Here is a 3,720-nt window from a genome sequence, read left to right as displayed (position 1 = left end):
GGTTGTGTAAGAACTGATGAGTCCATCTACATTATCTAATAAATGTGTTAATTACAGTGTAGTGTTGTTCTCTGGAGGAGTCAGGTTTGGACCTGCAGCCCGGGTCACGGGAGGTGCAGGACTTGAGGAGTGGCTCCTCTGAAACGCCATTCAGACAAATCAAAACTCAATTATGCGTACCAGGAGCCGACCAATCAGAGCGCTCGGTCCTCAGGAGGCTCCGCCCCTCGCCGCCCGGATCACTGTCTCGGTGTTTTGGTGGAGGTTAGTTGATGCAACTGAGGAGCTGCCGGTCGCGCGCTCATACACACGAGCCAGCGTGTCCTCCGTGTCCCCTCCTCACCAGCCTGTGTGGAAGGAACATGTCCCTGAGGTGTCTCCTGACATGACCTCACCCGAACATTTCAACCGGATTCATCGACTGTCGCTCCGGAACCGGCTTGAACGGCCGTGCCTGCTTCCACCTCTACAAGCCCTTTTCTTTGGTTTAGTTATTTTTTTGTGTGTGTTGGATTTTATATTCATTGTGTCCACGCAGTTGACTGATGTTTGACTCGAACTTCTGATCTACAAACGAGCACCGACGTTAAATCTCCAGCAGCTGCGCTTTTCGGTGAGTCAACTTGTTTCAGTCAGACAGGAGGACACAGACTGAGGTCAATAAAATTAATCCCACGCTCCATGCAACACATTTGTTCAGCACAGACCTCAGTCCACGCTTTTTTAAGGTGTGTTGAACTAAAGCTCTTGTTTTAGTTCCTTCACCTTTTGTGTCACTTCATTTCAGTGTGGAGCTCCTAAAAGTAAAACTCCCGTCAGAGGTCGTTTCCCCTGAAGCTGTGGTTAATATGAGGAGATGGAGAACATACTGCTCATACCTTCCACTGCAGAGCAATCACACCACACCTCCCAGTGCCAACGTGGGTTTGGGAAGCAGTGGGAACTTTAATTAAAGGCTTTAAGTGAAACTTGGTTGGATAACTGAATGGTCTTCCTGCTGAGCTGCTTTTATTTACTATGAACTTTACAAAAGTGTATAAGAACTTCTCATACCTGGCTGGTGTAACTTTGCTACCACAGGTTTCCTTCCCAGAACCACACACACACAATTTAAAGACCTGGCCCACTCGGCAAGACCAGTGTCCAAATATTGACTGAACTCTGGGGCAGCAACAATAGACTGACAAGTATGCAGGTTTTGAAAAGTTAATTTCATATCCCTCCATGTTCTTGTGTTAGTGTACTAACAACAGCACCAAAAATGGTTTATGTTAAATGACTTCAAATGAAAGAGCTTGAAAAGACCTTTTCAGTGACACCACATGTATCTGGGTTAAAAAATAAGAAAGGTATAGCTTTTCAATAAAAATGGGGGATATTTCATGTCCTGAATAAATAAAGTAATAATTCTGTATTTACAGAAAATGTTTGGGTTTGTTACTACAGAAAATTATAACAGTTTCAACATTTTGTTGGGGTGGTGTGGTCCTGACAAGTCAAATTATTATTTTTTTAGAACCTTTAAAAAATATGAACTTGCAGTCTAAGTTGCTGAACAGTCTTTTTGCAACTTTTGTTGGAGCAGAAGTTCCATTATGCCATGGCTCTCTCTCAAATAACCAGTAAATGACTTGATGACAAATTGAGTTGTGGGCACTTTTCTAATTCATGATCAATGTAAACTACAATCATTACAGCCCACGAGTCAACAAAATGTGAATGTGTTACTGGACAGGAAAGGTAAGAAAATCACATTTCGCTTTCCTTTTGAATCAGCCAGGGAATGTCCCCAGTAGAAGTGATGAGCAGAGAAGGGAGGAGCCTCCTAAAAGCATTTACCTGTGGGACAAGGTGTCACCTTAAATCAGGGACAACATATCAGAGTGAATTAAGTTTATGATATAACTGAACATCTGACAACATAAGTAAACAATTGGTACAAAATAATACCAGAAATCTCGTACTGTTCAACACTGGGCTAATTAACCACACATGGGTTCACTGACTTCACTGATCATATTTGGATCTCAGCAGCGATGTGGCCGTCATGCAGTTAAACCAGTTTGTGGGACATTCAGCTGATGCCTGAGCTGATAGCTGTTTGAAATGGAGTGCAAACCACACCCACCCAGCTAGCAGCTTTGTCATTCATGCTTCAGATGGTGTGTAGCCACACATTCAGTGGTTGGAACCATGGTTGCAGCTCATGTTAGCAATATGACTGTGTATTGTATTGTATACATTGTACCTGACTGCTGATCCAGGATCTGCTGTCATCCATGGACATAATTTAACTCTAACCTGCTTATTTACTGTCATTTTGCTGAGACCATTGAATTTCCACTTGGATAGCAACAGGACGGCATGATTTAGAGGAATGACCTCTCTGATCTAAACCCAAATGGTGTTCTGTCATTGGACTTCAATGCTAGTCATGGTTTATCCATAACATACACCATGTTTAAACATAAGAGCCTTTATACGTATAAATGGCACCAGGACATACTAGGCCCCAGATGACTGAGAGTTTCTAGTTGTGTCATATGATTTGCAGCTGGATGTTTTGGAAACGGGTGAAAAGAGGAGTAGAGCTGTCAACTGAACACCACCTGGTGGTGAGTTGGCTCATTTGGCGAGAACAAGAAAGCAGACAGACCAGGCAGACCCAAATGTGTTGTGGTGTAGCTGGGCACACCTGGCAGAAGAACTCACTAGAACTACCCTCAGAACTTCCCTCAGGCAGACGATACAGGAGTCTGCCATCGCACACAAAAAGACTAAGGGACAGTTATTATGCACAATAGAGAAATTTACTAATTGAATTTTCTTTGCATATGAATGTTTTTGTAAAGTGCCCTGAGACAACTTTCTTGTGAAATGGCGTTATATAAAGAAAATTGATTGAATTGAAGCTCCCTGCACCTCGCACAGTGATTGTTGGACATGGGCACCGGCGACCCCCGTGACCCAAAATGGAAGAAGCGGGGAAAAGATAATAGATGGAAGGATGGATGGATGAATTGATGCTGTCAGATTACTAAACTCTCGATAAATAACACTGAACAATTGGCAATAACATTGCACCAAGCCACATCTGTGACAGCTAATATGACTAAAAGTAGATGACAAATAATATGATTAAAATTAGCTGTGACAGCCAATATGACTAAAACTAGCTGTGACAGCTAAAATGACCAAAACTAGATGTGAAAGCTAATATGAGTAAAACTACCTGTGACAGCTAAAATGACGAAAACTAGCTGTGACAGCCAGTATGAGTAAAACTAGCTGTGACAGGCAATATGACTAAAACTAGCTGACAACAAATATGACTAAAACTAGCTGTGACAGGCAATATGACTAAAACTAGCTGTGACAACCAGTATGAGTAAAACTAGCTGTGACAGCTAAAATGACTAAAACTAGCTGTGACAGCTAAAATGACCAAAACTAGATGTGAAAGCTAATATGCCTAAAACTAGCTGTGACAATTAATATGAATAAAACTAGCTGTGACAGCTAAAATTACCAAAACTAGCTGTGACAGCCAATGTGACTAAAACTAGATGTGACAATTAATATGAATAAAACTAGCTGTGACAGGTAAAGTGACCAAAACTAGATGTGAAAGCTAATATGACTAAAACTAGCTGACAACAAATATGACTAAAACTAGCTGACAACAAATATGACAAAAACTAGCTGTGACAACCAGTATGA

At 41.6% G+C, this 3,720-nt stretch overlaps 1 protein-coding gene across 1 annotated transcript in view; it reads left to right on the top strand.

Annotated features, from left to right (window-relative positions):
- Positions 1-575: 575 nt before the first annotated feature.
- Positions 576-3,720, top strand: part of src (v-src avian sarcoma (Schmidt-Ruppin A-2) viral oncogene homolog) — a 78,095-nt gene continuing 74,950 nt past the window's right edge. Inside the window, exon 1 of the mRNA XM_037684653.1 lies at positions 576-613. The gene's annotated coding sequence lies outside the window, so the exon portion shown is untranslated. The remainder of the gene's footprint in view (positions 614-3,720) is intronic.

Source organism: Nematolebias whitei, chromosome 11 (genome assembly GCF_014905685.2).
Source record: "Nematolebias whitei isolate Nwh7 chromosome 11, NemWhi1, whole genome shotgun sequence".
Classification (NCBI taxonomy): Eukaryota; Metazoa; Chordata; class Actinopteri; order Cyprinodontiformes; family Rivulidae; genus Nematolebias; species Nematolebias whitei.
The sequence above is the reverse complement of the archived record's forward strand: the minus strand, read 5'-3'. Positions and strand labels throughout refer to the sequence as shown.